A 20,539-nucleotide genomic window follows, 5' to 3' on the forward strand; every position below is an offset into this window, starting at 1 on the left:
CTGGTGCCTAATATATGCTCCAAGGTCCCTCACAGTTTGTGACTAGGGTCCTAGCTTTTGTGACCTCTGCAATGAAAGATGTTTTCCATCTTAACTAGCTTAGGCCACGATCTCTTCCCATGGAAGTTTATGATTGGAAAGGAGGTGTCGTTAGACAACCACAGGTATTTGGGTCTGGGGAACTAGCTAAATTTAACTTGGAGGTTCCTAAGTATACACCCAGATAACCTATAGCCATTAGCTACTTTGTGATCCTTTAAAAGTCTTTAAAACCACCTTGCTGAGGCAGCAGAATTCTAGTAATACATTCCCCACCCCCCCCACCCCCAATTTTTGGTAGCCATTTGAAGAGAATGTAAAGGCTTGGTTGGGCACTTCAGGTCATCTCATAGATGCACTCTCACCGTGAGTACTGAGGCTGTCTCTAAGCTTCTTAGCTTTAGAAACTAACATCTTTTTTAAGGCTGTTCTACTTTGCTCCTTCTTCCATGCCATCTGTTGACACCAGACGACTATCCTATACCCTAAAATACTTCCTTATATCTCTTTCTAGGCAACCTGAAATGCAAGAGGAATGATGACTTTAGTATATTTAGTTTTTTTTAAATTTGATACTACAAACATGTACATAAATATATGGTTTTTCATCATTTCTGAGGTATTTTGTTACTTTGACAGATTTGGAGTATAATAATGATTTCCAAGTCCAGTCTTTCACACACACTGACTTTGGTCATCTGTAATCACAACATGAAAGCAGAAAGCAGGAAGTTTTCTTAATAGATAAAGTTTCCTTGGGGCACCCAGCTTTGGAAATAATGGAAGTAGAAGACAAAGTTTGAAGTGTATTGGAGTCAAAAGTTAATCTGTAGAAAACTTCCACTTATAACAGATATAAATATGCAAATGAATGACTTCTGATCAATATTCAGTCAAAATGGAAAATTTCACTAGGGAGAAAAGTTCTCAATATAGGACATAGCCACTTAACAAAAGTGTCACTCAAAAACCAAACTGCATAAAAGAAACCATCAAAGCCTCACCTATGGGGCAAGTATCTGCAGCAGTACTGAAAATAACAGGTAAATCTGCATGTGCAGCCACACACTGCCTGTTTATTTATTTCTGAATCTCTGAGCATTGAATTGTACCTTAGCAAGTCTTGGAAATTCCACATGAAGGGCAGTCCAAATTACCACCCCAAATTGAAAGAGCTTGAGAAAGTATTCCAGTGAGAAAACCACACATATTTATCAATATCTCAATGCATGTACTTTATGAGTAATTTGATTACACAATTATGCAGTTCAATACAACATAGCAGCAATTTAGAAATGCATTTAAATTGCTCTGGGTAATGAACAACATTCATTCAAATAGTATTTAAGATTAGACACTGCACAGGAAAACATAAAATACCTGAAAATACATCTCATCTATGAAAGAAACTCAATAGTGTTTTTCTCAAATTTGCCAACAATACTAGAATGTTTTTACATTATCAGTAATGAGCTGTGAAGTTGAAAGAGTCTATAGAGGGACAACAAAAAATTAATTTTGATGACGATTGCCAGAGGATGGACCTGATTGTCTTTTTTTCATCTTTCTATGGAAAATAGTGCTCAAACTGTAAGATTAAATAAAGAAATGTTAAAAAAAAAAAGCCAGCAGAAAACTATTGGTGGAAATCTATTAGATATGTATTAATATTCAAAATTGTACTACTTTCTGGGCTTTATGATATTGCATTGGCTTTAGAATTTTCTTCATTTGTCTTTTTATATATTTTAATTTTAAGTAAAAAGTCACTTTGCTAACATCTTCAAATAAAAACCTTTTGTGTTTTGTAGGGTGGTGACAAAATTTCTAAGCAAAAAATCCATTTATGTCCCATGTGTGTGTACATCTCATGTGTTTTGTAGCTTTTTCCATTTCTTCTATGGTCAGTTTTAGCAATATGTGCTTCCCTGGGTAGTCTACATTTACCTAGGGCCTCTTGCTACCTTTCCAGGTTCACACTTTTTTTTTGGGGGGGGGCGGGGGGGGAGGTTTGAGACGGGGTTTTTCTGTATAGCCCTGGCTATCCTGGAACTCACTTTGTAGAACAGGCTGGCTTCGAACTCAGAAATCCGCCTGTCTTTGCCTCCCAGGTGCTAGGATTAAAGGCGTGCGCCACCACGCCCGGCCAGGTTCATACTTTTTATATTAAAGTTCATTCTTTGTCAGTCTCCTACATAGCCTTTGCCTGTGCTCTTTATTCTTTTCCTTCCCCCCAAGCTTCAGTCTGTGCATTGAGACTAGACACTGGGGTCTAGTTACTGGTACTTCTTCTTCCTTGTCTGTTCCTACTTTGCAGGGCAAGAGACCCATGTGTATAACTGCATGCTTAATTAACACAGAGCCTTGGCCAGAGTCCTGCATTCATTTCCCCTCATGTGTCCGTGCTTTGACATCTGTGTTACTTTTCAGGGTCTCTCAGACTGGCCTCTTGATTTTAATTTGCTTCTCATTTGGTCTCTTTGAGTGACTAAGCCGCCACCTTCTTTCTTCCCTGGGAGAGGGAACCTGGCTTAATTATTTCTAAATGGAATGCATCTTTCCTTATAAAACTAATTAATTTCTCAAATACATCTTCAGGATGCTGAAACATATGCCTGGAAGTTCAGACAATTGCTGCATAGCCATAATTCTCAACGCCTTTTCTCTATGTTTTTAAAAAGCAAGCAAATGAAACCATAGAATTTGGAGAAAAAAATTATTCTGGCTTCATCACTTGGCTGTGATTTAGAAGAAAATATACACCTGCTGAGATCTGATTTCCTCACTCAAAAATTCTTGTTGTTTCCTTGAGCTATCATGGGGACCAGAAAAATTGATGTGCATGGGGGAATGTTTAAAATTTTAATGTATTACCCAACAATAGTTTTAATTGAAGTATCAAATTGAATCAAACCTAACCAGATCTGTTTTAAACAATCAGTATGTTTCTAGAAAAATATCAAATATAACCACTAATTTCCTTGCACACAAATCAACAAAGACCACTATTTAAATTTCTAATATATCCTAAACTTGATATCTTCTATTTTTTTTCTAGAATCTTTTTTGACAACTCCTCTCCCAATACCAGAAAGTATGAGTTGAGATTTTGCTTAAGCTTACAGATTTCTGCATCGCACTCATCAAATGGTAAGACAGCTAAGCTTACTACTACCCACTTGTCTTTTCATGTGTGAATTTGGGACACCCTTCCCAGCTGTACCCTATAGCAAGCTGTGTATACAGTCCTGAAAAACTAACTCCATTCAGTCTTATGACAGTGAGATCCAGGAATTATGCGGTTTATTTTGTGTTGGTCTTTATCATAAGACCCTGGTGTTCAATTTCAGTTTGTTTTTGTTTTTTTGTTTTTTTGTTTTTGTTTTTGTTTTTGTTTTTTTTTTTGATTCAGGGATAGTAAATTCTAATGAATAGCAATGACTGTGTTATATTCAAAATCTTTCTGTAGCTATGCATTTTAATAAATTAACAAAATTTACATGTTTTAGATTTTAAAATATGTCATGTGACCCCACTATATATGGTAATAAATATTCTAAATATATGCTAAGTACTTATGTTAATATCACCTTACTTCAGTATAGAAAGAATTTTCCCCCTTCTTATTAGAATTTTTTAATTTTCTGCTATTTCAGTCCTCTTTTTACTGGTTTCAAAAGTGAATATGTACTGAATAGCATTAACTATACAAATGCACAAAGGTACTTAATGTTTATAATATTTGTATAGTAGCTTTAAAATATTGATGTAGTATTCTAATTAAACACAAAGATATATATGTTCTCACATTTTCTAAGTAAACTACACATAAATATTTCATGTGAGATATTTAATATTTTTATTTTTGATCTTTTCTGTATACTACTTATAGAAATTTTGACAAGAAAGATATTTTTAGTCATCAACTCACATTAAAGGACACAGAACAACAAATTGCTAACTGGAAGAATGCATCTGTAAAATGACTGGTGGGCAAATGCCTAGAATCAATAATATTCAGAAAGTTCATTTAGATGCATAATGAACAGATTAGCACTCAAATAAAAAGTGGACTTCAGAAGACTGAGTGGGGATCAGATGCAAAATACAACTAGCTAATAATAGTATACAGAGATGTTTAATATCCATAGTAAGTGGGAAATATAACTCAAGACAAAAACACAATTCCAGAGCCAATTGATTGACAATGAATGCTTCAAGCCATTTTTGTGATAGACAAATTTATACTAGATTGATTGATACCAAAATTTAAAGATGAAAATCAAAGGGATTTGTTTTTCCTTTTTGGTTTTTGAACTTGAACCTCAAAAGAGTAGAGATCTCTCACTAAGCTACTTTCTTACCACACCCCCACCTAAATTCTTATATATAGTCCTTAAGAATAAATATAAGCTACAATTTGCAAAACACATGAAACTCAAGAAGAACGAAGACCAAAGTGTGGACACTTTGCCCCTTCTTAGAATTGGGAACAAAACACCCACGGAAGGAGTTACAGAGACAAAGTTTGGAGCTGAGACAAAAGGATGGACCATCTAGAGACTGCCATATCCAGGGATCCATCCCATAATCAGCATCCAAACGCTGACACCATTGCATACACTAGCAAGATTGTGCTGATAGGACCCTGATATAGCTGTCTCTAGTGAGACTAGGCCGGGCCTAGCAAACACATAAGTGGATGCTCACAGTCAGCTATTCGATGGATCACAGGGCCCCCAATGGAGAAGCTAGAGAAAATACCCAAGGAGCTAAAGGGATCTACAACCCTATAGGTGGAACAACATTATGAACTAACCAGTACCCGGGAGCTCTTGACTCTAGCTGCATATGTATCAAAAGATGGCCTAGTCGGCCATCACTGGAAAGAGAGGCCCATTGGACTTGCAAACTTTATATGCTCCAGTACAGGGGAATGCCAGGGCCAAAAAGTGGAAGTGGGTGGGTAGGGGGGTGGGGGGTAGGGTATAGGGGACTTTTGGGATAGCATTGGAAATGCAAATGAGGAAGATACCTAATTTTTAAAAAAGAATAAAACTTCTAGAAACAACAATTTCAGCAAAATTGCAGAGTACTTGTAATAATACTTACATAATGCCAGGCAGTAGTGGCACATACCTTTTATCCCAGCACTTGGGAGGCAAGGCAGGCAGATTTCTGAGTTCAAGGCCAGCCTGGTCTACAGAGTGAGTTCCAGGACAGCCATGGCTACATAGAGAAACCCTGTCTTGAAAAAAAAAATCTATCTATCTATCTATCTATCTATCTATCTATCTATCTATCTATCTATCTATCTTTCTATCTTGTAAGAATCAGCAGCCTTTCTATATATCAATAACAAACACATTGAAGATGCACTTTTATTTTCAATAGCATCAATGACAATAAAATATCTTGGAATAAAACTAACTGAGGAGGTGAAAAACCTCTACAATGCAAATTACAAATCTTTGAAGAAAGGGATTGAGAAATAAACTAGAAAATACAAAGCCATTCTGTGTTCATGGGTCAGTAGAATTAGTTGTGAAAATAGCCAAGCTACAAGTACAAGCTTCTTTTACAAGCTAAAAGAAATGTACAGATTCAATGAAACACTAATTAAAATATCCACATTCTTGACAGAATAAAATTCATATGAAATGAGAAAGGATCCCAGAGAGGCAAGCCATTCCTGAACCAAAAGAATAATTTTAGCGGAATTGCTAGCCCAGAGTTCTAGAGATGCCATAGTAATAAAACAATATGGTACTAGCGTAAACCATACATGTAGAACAATGGAATAATAGAAGACCCACATGTGAGTTCTCATAACTATAGCCATCTGATATTTGACAATGAGGAAAAACCTCTCGAGAGAAGAGATAGCATCTTTAACAAATGGCACTGGAAAACCTGTATGTCCACATACAGAAGAATAAAATAATACCAATCTCTATCACTCTGTACAAAACTTAGATCCAAATAGATCACAGATCTCAATTTTGTTAGTTTTATTTGTTTTTAATTTACTTATTTATTCACTTTACAACACAATATCAGCCCTTCCTCTCCTCCCAGTACTCCTCAGGAAAGCCCTCCTCCTATTCCACCTTCCCCTTTTCAAAAGAGAATGTGAAACCCCCTCTGGGTGTCAAACACCTAACCCCTCACGACCCCTACCCCCACCCCCTGCACATCAAATAGCTGCTGGACTAGTCACATCCTCTCTCACTGAGCCAAACAAGGCTACCCATTTAGTGGTATGGAGTCCACAGGCACACAACAGGCTCAGGGACAGCCCCCACTTTAGTTGTTGGTGGACCTGCATGAAGACTAAGCTGCTCATCTGCTTCATATGTGCAGGAGCCTAGCCCAGCCCATGCTCACTTTTGTTTTGTGATTCAGTCTCTGGGAGTCCCCAAGTGTCCAGGTTAGCTGACTCTGTTGGTTTTCCTTTGAGGTCTGTGTCCTCTTCAAGTCCCTCAATCCTTCCTCAAACTCTTCCTTAAGACTCCTTGAGCTCCATCTAATGTTTGAGTGTCGGTCTCTGTATCTGTTTTCACTGACTGCTGGATGGAGCCTCTCAGAAGACAGTTATGTTAGCTTTCTGTCTGTAAAAACAAACGAGTATTGTTAATAGTGTCAGAGATTGATTCTTGACGATGGGTTGGGTCTTAATTTGGGGCAGCTATTGGTTGGCCATTCCTCAGTCTCTGCTCTATCTTTGTCTTTGCACACCATGTAGTCAGGACACATTTTGGATCTAAGGTTTTGTGGGTGAGTCTATGCCTTTATCCTTCTACTGGGAGTCCTGCCTGGCTATAGGAGATGGCTGCTTCAGGATCCATATCCCCCACTGATAGGCATCCCAGCTATAGTTGCTCCCATAAACCCTATATGGTCTTTCCCAGTGACAGTTTGTATATGTTTGGCCCAGGGAGTGGCACTATTAGAATGTGGGGCCCTGTTAGAGTAGGTGTGACCTTGTTAGAGTAGATGTATAACTGTGGGTATGGGCTTTAACACCCTCATCCTAGCTGCCTAGAAGCCAGCACTCTGCTAGCAGCCTTCAGATGAAGATGTAGAACTCTCAGTTCCTCCTGAACCATGCCTGCCTCAATGCTGCCATGTTCCCACCTTTGATGATAATGGACTGAACCTATGAACCTATAAACAGACCCAATTAAATGTTTTCCTTATAAGAGTTGCCTTGGTCATGGTGTCTGTTCACAGCAGTAGAACCCTAAGACATTCACCATGCCAGGTCTCTGATATATTCTAGAGATTGCCCGCCCCCCCACCTCCACTTTCCCTTCTCTCTCCCTACAAATACTCTTCCCTACCCTCACCATCCACTCTCCCACCCATCTCCCTTCTTCCCTTAACCTCCAATATCTATTTTGTTTCAACTTCTGAGAAAGATTCAGCCATCCTCCCTTGGGCTCTATTAGCTATTTGGCTTCTTTGGGTCTGTTGATTATAGCATGGTTATTCTTTACCTTACAGCTAATATACACTTATAACTGAGTATATACAATGAACTAAAAAAAAAATCATCATGAGTGAAGTAACTCAGACCCTAAAGACCTCAATTTGAAACATAAAACAGTGAAACTTCTAGAGGAAAAATATGTATAAGACTCAGGTGTAGAAAAAGACTTTCTGAAAAGAAATCCATTTGCCCAGTAATGAAGGCCAAAAGTTGACAATCAGGACTAAAAACTATAACTATAAAGCCTCTGTGAAGCTAAGGAAGCAAGTGAAGGAAAAAAAAATTCACAGAATGGAAGAGAATCTTTGCCAGCTATACATCTGACAGGGGACCGATATCCAACATATACAGAGAATGGAAACAAATCACACAATCTAACTATTGTCTAGGAATTTAAACAGAGAGTATTTGATAGAAGAAGTAAGTATGGCTAAAAAAAATATACCTCATAGTGTTCATCATCCTTAGTAATCAGGAAAATACTAATTAAAGCAACTTTGAGATATCATCTCGCCTTAGTCAGAATGGTCCAGGTAAACAAAACAACTGATACCAAATACTAGTGAGGTTGTGCAGAAAGAAGCCTTCCTGTACTTATGGCAGAAATGCAACTTGGTGCAAGACACTCTAGAAATCAATATAGAAAATCCTCAAAAAAAAAAAAAACAACCCTAAAAACAAATCTACCATATGACCCAACTACACAACTCCTTGACCTGTGCCCAAAAGAACTCAACATCTTCCTCCACAGATACTTGCTTAGCATTGCTCATAGGCTAGCCAGAGAGTGGGAGCAACCTGAACGTTCTTCAACTGATAGACAGACAACAAAAATGTGGTACAGATAATACAATGGAACTCATGAAATTTGCAGGTAAATAGATGGACCTAGAAAAGGTAAAACTGAATGAGGTTAACACAGGCCCAGAAAGAAAAACAGACTGCTTGTTCTCATTCCTCTGTGGTTCCCAGATCCAAACCCTCAGATGTGAGTATGCAGCACAGAGTAAGCGCATAAACCAGAAAGTATAAGTGTGTGTGTGTGTGGGGGGGGGGTTAAGAAGGGAATAGCAGGATACAGGTTATGTAATGTAGGGAACAGAAAAATGAGGAAGGTCCCCATTTTGAGGTGAAGAACAAGGGACATCAATACAGAATGAGAAGGGACAAGGGAGAAAATAGCATCAAACTGTTTTGGTAAAGTCTCGATGGATCATTTTATATTTACCTAAAATTATATATAATGCAACACATACTAAAAGAATAGTTGCACCACTTGGGCTTACAATGTTCCCCACAAGAACCATAGACTAACAAGAACCCTAGGACCAGGCATGAGAAATCTTTCAAATGGTTGGTAAGGTTCACATAATTTTCCCAAGCAATATAAACCATCAATATAGCCCCTTGATTGTCTCTCAGGGGTCTATGGTGTGCCTCTATTGTAGAGGACATCACACATTTAAGATTCGAGACTGTAGCAATTCAAGCTGGATCTAGCATGACCACCTTTTTCATCTCATCTAGCTTTCACAGTACTAGAAAATATTATGCAAGCTGCAAAGGGAGGGGCACATTCAAATAGTGCTACTGAGTTGCTGCAACATCTATAAACCGTGACAATGACAGCATGAAAATATATCTCTAAGGGTACAGTAAGAAACACCCACATGTGGTGGTAAACCAACAGTTATCTAATTGGATTTAAGGCCCACTCAGGAGGGTGCTGGAAACCTAGTCAGCTTCTTAGACCTATTTAGGTCCTGGACCTTAGAAAATAATCTATTACTACCATTTTGCTAGACCAGCATAATTCTTTATCCTTATACCCACAGATAAGTGTAGCTACTATCTGTCATAAACAAATAAAAAAAACTTATTTAAAACAAATGGAGACCATCACAGAAAATCACAATTAGACACAGTGAAGTGATAATAGCTCGTGGGATGCTCAGCCCCAACAGACGCAGTTCCTGCATCTGTGGCTCAGAGAACATCACAGAATAGAAGATGGAAAGATTTAAAACCTCTGGGTTTATCAGACTCTTTTTTAAGTGGCTGCATAAAAGAGTTTTGGACAAAGGCAGTGTCAGTGGACATGTTAATGGGAAAGTGGAAAAGTTGGTGGGGGTGCACCTGTAGACAAAACAGTACAGACAACTAATGACTTTTCTGAGTGTGTTTGTGTGTGTGTGAGAGAGAGAGAGAGAGAGAGAGAGAGAGAGAGAGAGAGAGAGAGAGGAAGAGAGAGAGAGAGAACAATAATAAACATAGGTAAAAGGTCTATCAACTTGAGAGAGGGGCATAGGAGGAATTTGAGGGAGGGTGTGTGGAAGGAATAGAGGGAGAAAAGATGGGAGGGGAGAGTGATGCAATTCTATCTCACTTAAAAAATATATATTTTTTTGAAAAAGAATACAAGCTACCACACACCTTCAGGAGTTAATTTGGAAATCTCTGACACAGATAAACATTTGCACCTCCCATCAATGTTCTATTTCTCTTTTTGTCCATACTCAAGTGAAACTCATTCACATATGTACCAGCTATATAACAGTGTTCTGAAAATTCAATTTGAAGTAGCAAAATGTTGGGAATGAACCAAACTTTCATTGCAAAGTAAACAGATAAACTGGTGGTTTAACACAAAACACATTTTTTTTATATAACAACAAAGACGGGTGAGGTGTGCGCATTTGTTATTCTGGTTACTGCAGCACTACACCGCACTTTAGAACAAAAAACAGAGTGGGGAAAAGGGAGTGGAAGTAATGACATAAATAAATAAAAACTAAGTGAGATAAATAATCAGGGTCATGCACAGTCTGAGTCATAGTCAATAGACTTTTTCCATGCTACAAACACATTTCCAAAGACAAATTACTTCATTATATATGTTTTAATAAAATAAGAAAATTTAACTTCACTTCGGAGGTCAATTTTAAAATTACACACAGAATATATAAATATAAATTACATCTAATGCATATACTATATACCCATAAAATATATATATACTGCACACATGTGGATTTTGTATTTGTACTATACCTAAAACAGTATACATCTTTTATAAACACTGCTTGCATATGTTTTTATTTCTTGAAGAAAATTGGAGGTACTTAATTAATGATTTTTCCTAGGCTTTTCATAGCCTTTCAAATGGACTCTCACACAAGCCTGCACCCTTCCTACAACAGTCTTACTCCATGGCTATTCTGCATGCTGGCCCTGCCAGAATCTTATCTGGGATACTGGTGACATAGCTTCCCAGGAAGCCATCTGAGCCTCCATATCCCAGCTCACACTGGTCCACTCTCATTTCCCAGAGTACAATACTTCAGGCTCATCATCATCCAAGCCTGTTCCTTTCTATTCTTTTTCTTTTCCCTTTCAGAGTCATTTTTATTCATTAAGAGCTAACTCGTTATGCTCATTGGAACATTTCAACAATAACAACAACAAAATCTGCCTTCTCAAAATACACAGACTTGTGACATAGAAATGAGAGACATGGTAGCATACCAGAGAGAACACAGGAATCAAAAACAACAGAGAGTTGCTGGACACCAATGTCTAAATGGTTTGCGTGGCTTTAGGTTCAATGCAATCCTTCCCTCCCTATTTTTTTCTGGGCTGTTTTTACTGATCCCTCATTTTCTTTACATTTTCAGTGTCTCTCTTCTGTTTCCAGTGGTTTCTCTCATTGTACATAGAAAACCATCTCTACTCTGCTTCAAATACTGCATTCCACCTTCTTGTGAGCTCAGTGGGAACAAACAGTCTGCTATGGACTGGTGATCGTTTAATTGTGGACCCTCAAAGTTTCTTGAGATCAGAGGCTAGATTCCCTGGGTAGCAATTTGAGGGTGTCGCATAACCTTTTATGAGTAGTGCTGAATGGAAGAGCTTAGGTCACTGGGATATGTGGTAGTCTTCTTGTGGTCCCATGGTAGTTTGCCAGAGTGGATTGTTACAAAAGGAACAACTCAGGGCCCACTCATCTCTGTCCTGGAATCAGAATGTCACCAGGGTGCTGGATAGGCAGCTTAACAGTTAATAGTAGCTATCTCTTTTGAAGAGGGCATGAGTTCATATCTGGGTGGCTTAAGCCCACATGTAACTCTAGCTCCATGGGACATGATACCTCTGGTATAGTACACACATACACATACACATACACATACACATACACATACACATACACATACACATACACATACACATACACATGGAGGAGAGAGAGGAGAGGCAGATACAGACACACAGACAGAGACATAGAATTAAATCTTAAAAATAGATGTCACCAGTTTGTTCCTACTGATGTCCACCATAAGATGATACAGAAAGGGATGGCTCTCATCAGAACCACACCATGTCAGTTTGGACTTTGAACCTCCAGAACTGTCAAAATAGATCTTGTTTCTTCATGAGGAGTCCAGATCAGGTATTTGATTTGGGCTGTGAAAAGCTAACACCCCCTGCCACCACCACCACTTTTTTTAAACTAGTCATATATAGCCATCTCAGAGACTATTCTTCCCTACTTAAATGCTTACTGCTCACTAGCTGAACTTTTGAAGCCTGTTGCTCTAGGAAGTAACCAAGCTTAAGGTGTCCAATCTGAGATACAAAAACTGGAATCCTCTTAGGCTCATGTCTCTTGGAGGACGCAGTGTGGTATACTAGACAATGAATTAGACAATGAATGCATGAATCATCCATGTAGACCATGCTGCATTGTTTCTGTAGTATCTAGTGAAGTAGACTTGATTGACAGCAAGTATTTTGTTGTTCAATTTGCAGGCTACTTTTTCAAATTGTCTAGATACTTATTTTTTTCCATCTGCTATCATTACTATACCTCTAACCTAGACTTAGGTCAGAGGGTTTAAGACCCTCACTGATCCTCTTGAAGAAGTCTTGTCCGAAGCCCTAACCTTCAGAGGTTGTTTACTATGGGACATTTCCCTATGAGAGTCTAAATCTCCCTCCAGTACCTGAGACCAGCCTGGGTGGACAGTGAGCAGTGTCTGGGTACTCTGGCTTGGGTGTGGTCATTAGCATGGCCTCGCTTGCAATGGTCTGAGCTCCTCTATTGTTCCCTGTGCTTCTTTCCCCATTGCATAACATGTCCTGACCCTTTGCATACATAAGGCTAACTAGACACTCCCAGGGACACCAGATCTACCTTTTTTGCACTGAGATGTTCACCTGTTATGGACACCCAAGCATCAGCCACACCCATTATGGACAGCCAAGCCTCAGCCACATTTCTTATTAAAAGAATCCTCCTCTCTCCTTTATCACAGAGACCACGGTCAATATTTTACAACTGCTTCTCAGAACAATCTGACTCTGAATGATCACCTGGCCCAAGGACAGAGAAATATCAGGTTGATAATTGAGAACAAATAGTTGCAGTTTCCTTAAGATTCCTCAGCACTTGTCTTAGTTAGGGTTTTACTGCTGTGAACAGACACCATGCCCAATGTAAGTCTTATAAAGGACAACATTTAATTGGGGCTGGCTTAGAGATTCAGAGATTCAGTCCATTATCATCAAGGCAGGAAAGCATGATGCAGGCAGAGTTGAGAGTTCTACATCTTCATCTGAAGGCTGCTAGCCAACTACTGGCTTCCAGGCAGCTAGTGCTAGGGTATTGAAGGCCACAACCACAGTCACACACCTACTCCAATGACACACCTCCAAACAGTGCTGCTCCCTAGGCCAAACATATACAAACCATCACAGCACTCCTCCATCAAGGGAATGGGGGCGAGCCACTGAATCTGTGATTGCTTCAACAGAACACTTCAGGGAAGATGGTGCTATGCCAGGTGCCAATGAGGTATCATTGGCCATCTTTTCTTATTTCTTAAGATACCAGTTTTCATGAAAAATATATTTATGGGTCTGTATTTTAGCCTTTAAAACCCAATTTGTAAACCATAATCTAAAAATTTTAATCACCAGAAAAGAAAGTTATAGGAACCTTCATTGTCCCAGGGTTCAAGTACTGTGTCCACTGGTCCTACACATGATGCTCTTTGTCTGAGGGCCATCGTGATTACATGTCCCTCAACTTCCCCACTGCACATAGGCCTTTCAATTCACCAATCTTTACTTGTGGGCAGTATAAATCAGCAGTAAAGATGGAACACCTTTATTATTATGATTAGCTTTATTATGATTGAGTTTTTAAATTCTGATATTTTTGTCTTCAATTTATTTTTCTTTTCATTTTCAAGTTTGATGCCTTTTTGTGAGTATACTTCTGATCTTAACAACTGTAAAAAAAAAAAAAGCACCTTTGTTGCAACTTAGAACAGAGGCTGGACTGACAGGTGTTCCACTTAGGTATTAAAGCTCACAGCTCACAGGGTGAAGGTTAACCTCTGTGTTTAGCTTCGCTGCATTTGGAATCCCCTAGGAGACACAGCTCAGGACAGGGGAAAGCTGTGGGGTGTTTCCAGGGAGGTTTAACAGAGATGCCTAGACCCACCCTGAATGTAAGTCTGCAGTCCCAGATTGATCAAAAAGAACAAAAGCAGGAACTTCCCTGAATGCTGCACTTTAGCTAGCACACTCTGCTTCCTGACTATGGATGCAATACAACCATTGGTCTCAACCTCTTGCCACCATGCTCCCTCCACCATAATGAACGGTACTCCCGATCTGTGACCTGAGGCAGTCCTTTGCCCCTTTAGTTGCTTTTTGTTGAGTATTTTGTCACAGCACTGAGAGTAGATCTAATGTAACATATTATTTTTAATTTAGAGGACCAAAAGGACCTTTTCCAATTTCTGGCCACTGGTACATTCACCCAGAAGATGTCTTAGATACAGGGTTGTGCTTGGCCAGGTAAAGCCAGGGACATCTCCACAAGTGTCCTCTGCTTCCCTTTAGTTGTTTTGTTGCATAGTGACTTCTAATACTCTTTCTGGTTTTGCATGACACAACTTTAAAATATATTCTCTTTAGAAAGAATTAGCAATCTTGGGCTCAGAAGCCATTAAGAACCCAACTTCTACATAGGACAAGATAAAAATGTTAGAGGTACTGGGCAGTCTTGAGTGATCAGCAGTTCTAGTATTTTCCTGGTGAAGGGCACATACTTGTGTCTGCAACTCTGCTGTAAATCACACACACACACACACACACACACACACACACACACACACACACATACACACACACACAAGTAAAAATAAATCCTTTTGAAAAATGATGAGCATCTTAGCATATTGTTGATGGGCAGATCTTTATCAGCCAGTGACATCAACAAATATTGTGAAAGGGAAAAGAAATGCAAAGCAGAAAAAAGAAGTTGAGGAGCTCAAATCAGTCTCTTTGCCCCTTGTTCATTTTAAGCCAACACCAGAGAAAGACACTATCTCAATGCAGAGGGGCTGTGCAGAACATCACATGTGTTTAGAAATAAAAGCTTCTTGAATATTTTAATTACAAAAATATAATTTTCAGCCCATAAAACAGTATACATACATGAATGTCTCCAATTCAAAGATAATAATTTCATAAACTCCCTATTAAAAATGATGTTTACTAGCTGGGAGAAAATGTCTCAGATGATGCTATCACAGCTTATTCCAGCACAAATGAGCTGCTGTTCTGTTACTATTAATTGACTGTCAAATTCAAAGTGGGAAACAGCTGTTATGAATTTGTCATCAATGTCTATTTGGGATGTAACAGTGCCTGGCCATAGGTGACGTATCCAGACTACAAGATGAGGTTTTGTTACACATTTCTATACCACGCGATGCCTCCCTTCCCTTTAACAACTCCCTACAAAATATATTATTTTATCTGTACTATGTTAGAAATATAGTGTAGAGTAAATGCAGGTGAAAACGTTAACTAAAACTCTAAGCCGGGGAAATGGCTCAGCGCTTAGCTCTTGCCACGTAAGTCTGAGAACCAGAGCTTGGATCCCTAGACCGGGTAAATGCCAGCTGGACATGGTAGCAGGCCTGTAGAGCCCCAGTTCTATACCTATACACCTACACACCTACTCACCCACACATACCTATAGGCACACACACACACACACACACACACACACACACAGGAACATGCCAGGTCTCCCAACACCTAGAACCGGGGGTTGGTTAGCCTGACACTTGCCTGCTTGTGGATCCTGTGCCCCTAACTGGGATGCCTAGTCTGCCCTCAGTGGTGGAGAATGTACATAGTCTGCACTGACATGAGGGCCAGGGTGGAGGACCCTCCCCCTTCTAAGAAGTGAAGGCAGGATGGGGAAGGACTTGGAGGAGAGAGAACTGCACTTTGTACGTAAAGTGAATAAATAATTTAAAAAATGAAAATGATTTCCAGCATCAACCTTAGACCTGAACATGCTTATGCACATACATGTGCATATGCATGGACCTACCCACATACACATGTGGCCATATACAAAACATGTATATACATACACACACACACACACACACACCACCTACCACCTACACCATCAACCACCCATGTCTTTTTTTTTTTTTTTAAAGACAAGGTCTCATGCATCTCAGGCTGGCCTCAAACTCCCAATGTAGCTGAGAATGACTTCAGACTTCTGCTACCTCTCCATCCATGTCCTAAGTGCTGGGGTTGCAAACATGCCTAGTTTTACACTGTGCTGGGGACTGAACTCAAGGCTTCATGCATGTTATGTAGGCACTCTACCAACTAAGCTATGTCCTGTATACCCGTAGTCCTTTCTATACTATATCTGAGGCATTGAGCCAGACCTTGGGCAAGTCCTTATAGGGATAAAATGTAAGTATAGTATCTGTGCTTTGATTCTACCAGGGAGAAGACTTGACTCACTGGTAAGGTATTTCATGAGTGATTTTTGCTAGAAATAAAGCTTTTAAATTTATAGATGATTACATTTTTCAAAAAATGAATTAGAGTAGGTAGTACTTTATTGGTTTTGTGTGTGTGTGTCTCTTTCTTTCTTTCTTTCTTTCTTTCTTTCTTTCTTTCTTTCTTTGTTTTCTTTTATTTTTGGTAATAGCTTCCAGTGCCTATTTGAATTCTCCATTTAAGAGAGAAAAGAGATGATGGTAAAGTTTTGGATAGTCCTTATGAAATTGTAGGTAATAATTCTGTGGATCAGGGGCCCATATCTGAACATTGTTTATTATGACTTTTTGTTATACTGCACCAGGAAAAAAATAACAAGGAGCTCTGCAATGAAGAATTCATCATAATGGGTGGTTCTGTCTATAGACACGGTACCTACAGAATAGGCTCTGGCTTGCTGCAAATAGGTTTTTGTAGTAGTTGTGGAAACTAAAGTGACTGTCTTTGCGTTTGAGAAAGAAGAGATCAAAGAGGTATGACCCTGATTCTCACAAGCACAGTACAGCCTTACAGGGGATCTCCTGTGTTGGGCACAGACACAGAGACAGGAGTCAACTCTCACTCCTCACAGGAGCTCCCAGGCGCAGAGGGAGAAGAGCACCAGACAACTAAGCCACGGACACAATAGAAAATATCCAGTTCATGGAGCAAACGGCACAAGAACAAAGAAACCTTTGTGAATGGTCTGTCTGGGAAAGGAAATAAGTAAAAGAAAACAGAGATTCTGGAAGGTCAAGATGTGTGTGTTGTGAAGATTTCAGGTAGTCTAACAAATCAAGCAGGGTAGGAGAGCCTAGACAGGTAAATTTGGACATATTGAAATGACCTGATGTCATGTTGTGTTTGAACTGAAACCTCGTGTTTCCAAAGAAGAGTGTGTATGGATCCTTGGTTATATAACAGATTATTTTAAAATAGTTTTATTACATTTTGTTTATTCTGTGTGGGGAGTAATGGGTGTGATATTCCATGGGACATGTGTGGAGGTCAAAGGACTATCTATAGAAACCAATTTTCTTCTTCTGACCAAGGAGACACCAGAGATTGAGCTCTGGTAGCCAGGCTTGGCAGCACATGTTTCTAACCTCCAAGCTATCTTCCTGGCTACAGAACATTATGATCATTTCTAAAGCTTTTAAAAAATCGTTATTGACTAGCCTCAACTTTCCTTCTTATTTTTTAAAGAATAAAAAAACTTGAAATCTTCAAATTGAGAATTAATGAAGTCGATTCTTAGGCAAGTTACAAATATGAGTAAGTAAATTTATAGGCGATATAGAAGAAAGCACACGATGGTAGACGGCATAACATTGGGAAGCTTATACTAGAAGTCTGGGAGAGTCTGTGGAGCGGAGGGAGTCAGGAATCTCTGGGTGAATACCACAGGACACTGTCTATGGACTTTGTTTTGCAAAGGTCATTCAAGCAGCAGAGAGGCATCCTGGACCAAAAGAGGAAAAGGATGGAGCTCTGAGCTAAGGGGCCAAAGAGAATCTTAAAAGAAAAGAAGAGAGGGACACCTATTTGCAGCATGGCCAGTGTTGACAAAGACCGAGGGACAGATGCAAATGTGTTTCTGCTGCTTCCTGTCAAAGCCATGCATGGCAAACAGGCAGGAAATGAGGAGAGATGGCTTTTTCCCAGGTTGTTATCATTTATGCTTCCTTGTCCAATTACTGGCATTAGAATCATAATGTTGTGTGATGGTGGTGTTTTCTCCCGGTGCCCGGAAGCTGCTTCCCTAAGTGCTCATAAACATCTTTGGGAATGAGTGAGCCACAGACTATGAAATGCACTTCCTGAGTCTGTTATTACAGCATCTGGCCTTAACTGTGAGCCTGCTTGCAAGTGGCAGCATGCAAAAAAAAAAAAAAAAAAAAAAGACACTTCGAAGTTGATAGCTCCCATCAAGTATCAAACGGGAACTAATTCATACCAGGTAGGTTGATGGTCTTTTAATGTCATTTTCTGATGACCTAGCCAACCCCAAGATGCAATACTTCCAGCAAAGATGGTCAAAGATGGTCAATGGAGAATGTAGAGGGTCATGGGGTGGGTGGGGGGCAGAAAGGAACAGCACCATTCAAGTCATTCCACTGACATCTATCTTTATTTCATTTCCTTTGGGCTTCCAACTTTTTGCAAAAGAATTGCTTTGCCCCTTTCCTCCCAGCTGTAGTTACACATGACAGATGCCCATTCACACTCCGTTCTTCACAGCCACAAAGAGTGACTGGCTCTAACATAGGCAGCGGTATAAGGACTGACAAGGAAACTGAGCACCAGTCGGTTTCTTGGCATTATTCAACCAAGACACACTTTGTGTGGTGTTTAAATGCAAACCTGGGAAGCTGTAGAAGCCATCACATGAAGCAAAAACAAGCCCTGTCTGAGGAAAGTGGTGTCAAGACCCTGATGGCGCCAACTGGCCCTTCGATCCAGTTTCTCTTCCTTGAATGTCCAGTTTGTGGAGAGAACATCCTCCCCGATTTCCCTCTAAAGGCCATTTTACGTGAGCCTCTATCACCTGTATAATTCATCACACAGCAAAGCCCTGCAGGGTAGTCCAAAGCAAATTGGGACAGGATGAGTATGTCGTGGTAGGAAGGAAACATTAAAGGACATCTTAGCCCTTATTTTAATCCAATCCTGTAAGTGCTCACTGAGGATTTGCTATGTGAAATGTAGGGTGTTGTACAATGGTGCACAGGGGAATGAGGATATAAGGATTTAGAAAAATAAGGACTTGGGGCGGGGAGGGTAGCTCAGTTGGTCAAATGCTTGCCTTGTACTAGGACCGTTGAGTACTAGGACCTCAGTAAAAGAGGAGAAGGAGGTGAGATGATGGTGATGCTAGAGAAGGGGGAAGAAGAGGGAGGGAGGAAGAAAAGAAGGATGGAAGGAAGGTAGAAAGGAAGGAAGAAGGAAGGTCGCTAAGTAAGAAAGAAGAAAGGAAATGACTTGTCTTTAAGATGGTTAGAACCCATCAAACCAGAAACAAATGTGTTACCCCTTGATTTTTCCCTACTCAAACATGTGCCCTTACCACCCTCTTTCTTTGTCCCATGCTGCTCTGTCTAATATGAACAAAGAGATTGACATCTCAGCCAAAGGATCCCTCAATGTCTTTTCCACCGTATACTCTATGTCTGGGTACAACTGGCACTCAGAGAATTATTTTTGTAAGTGTATATGGAAGGACAAAGTCCTGAACTGAATGGTCAGAAAGGTTGAGTGGTGAAGTATAAAGGCCACCCTGGAGCCTTCCCTCTTCCCATGTCCTCTTCAGCACACAGTGCTTAGCCTTCTGGGAACTGCCCTTTAGAGAGCCGCAGAAATCAAGTGTTGCCTGAAATGCTTATAAAGAGAGAAGGGAGGGAAGGCAAAAAGAGAGGGAGGGAGGGAAGGAGGAATTGAAGGAGGGAGGGAATACTGGCTGCTTCTTGGAGTTTGTTGGCATGGAAACACAATATACTTCTCTCTGAGCAAAGATTCTAGCATACTGCAATATTACTGTGTGCCGGTCTCACAAAATAAGCACTGGGCAGGGATCTCAAAGTACTAGCAAGGAAAGGCAAACTGAACAGAGTCTAGGTAAAAAGTTGGGCAGGCATCTCCTGGAAAAAAATCACAGAAAAGCATCCAGGCTACAATTTGAACTCCTGAAGCTGTGTCCCAGATCAGCAGAGCTAGCAGGAAGAGGGTCTTCCTTGTCTCCTGATCAACCGGCAGAAATCAGGTCATCTGCAGATCTAGCCTGTCCTTTTCTTCCTTTCCTTGAGCTCTAAGAGATTTAAGCCATTTGTCATTTCTGTATGTGTTGAGTTCTTTTCTCCATCCCTAAAAGCAACAATAAGGTCTATAAACACAGTGAAAATTTCAGATGTAGGACATCAGGAGAGCGACCCCTTCTTGCTTTAGCCTAGTGAGGTTAAATGAGCACTGTGTTTGGAAATGTGATCTTCCATCCCAGGCAGGGAGATACCAGGGGAGGCTTCAAAGCAGGTGGTACTATTATATGGCACAATGTTTTCGAAGAAGTCACTTTTGAGGCAGTATCAGCATGAAGAATCCCAGAACAAAAAACCCAGGAACCAAACATGATCATTTTTTTTTAAA

At 39.9% G+C, this 20,539-nt stretch overlaps 1 long non-coding RNA gene across 1 annotated transcript in view; it reads right to left on the reverse strand.

Moving 5' to 3' along the window:
• Positions 1–3,444: 3,444 nt before the first annotated feature.
• The window catches only part of D5Ertd615e (DNA segment, Chr 5, ERATO Doi 615, expressed), a 415,230-nt gene continuing 398,135 nt past the window's right edge, over positions 3,445–20,539 (reverse strand). The window contains exon 6 of the long non-coding RNA NR_131933.1: positions 3,445–6,650. This is a non-coding gene — a long non-coding RNA (DNA segment, Chr 5, ERATO Doi 615, expressed). The remainder of the gene's footprint in view (positions 6,651–20,539) is intronic.

Source organism: Mus musculus, chromosome 5 (assembly GCF_000001635.26).
Source record: "Mus musculus strain C57BL/6J chromosome 5, GRCm38.p6 C57BL/6J".
Classification (NCBI taxonomy): domain Eukaryota; kingdom Metazoa; phylum Chordata; class Mammalia; order Rodentia; family Muridae; genus Mus; species Mus musculus.